The sequence below is a fragment of the Paramormyrops kingsleyae genome, unplaced genomic scaffold (genome assembly GCF_048594095.1).
Source record: "Paramormyrops kingsleyae isolate MSU_618 unplaced genomic scaffold, PKINGS_0.4 ups32, whole genome shotgun sequence".
Lineage (NCBI taxonomy): Eukaryota > Metazoa > Chordata > Actinopteri > Osteoglossiformes > Mormyridae > Paramormyrops > Paramormyrops kingsleyae.
In genome coordinates, this window is record NW_027325970.1 from 556,255 (window position 1) to 556,699 (window position 445).

Consider the following 445-nt stretch of genomic DNA (forward strand, 5'->3'; position numbering starts at 1 on the left):
CCCCCCCAAAAACCTCTCTCACCAAACTGCCCCCCCCACCCCCGGCCCCTCCCCATCTCACCACCCCCACTTACCCATGCGGCCCGCCGTCCCCGTGCTGGCCGGGGAGGCTTCCCTTCTGCCCAGGCAGAAGGCCTGGCTTCGTCTGGTCGATTTCGGGACATTGTTGTGCCCGCCTGGCAGCCCGGGGAGCACCGGGAGGCCTCCGGGAGCTGGCCACTGCCCATCCCCCCCCCCCCAGCTCCAACCACACCGCGCTAAACCCCCAACCCCCCCCCCCCCCCCTCACCAAACCCCCCCCCCCCCACCCCCCATCGTGCTAAATTAGGTGTGAATGGGGCCTCCTGGCCCACTAAATGCTAATGAGGCCGCCTTTTCAACTATGTGCAAATACGGCCGACCTGGTCAAATGCATGTAAATCCGGCCGCCTTTTCAACTGTGAAA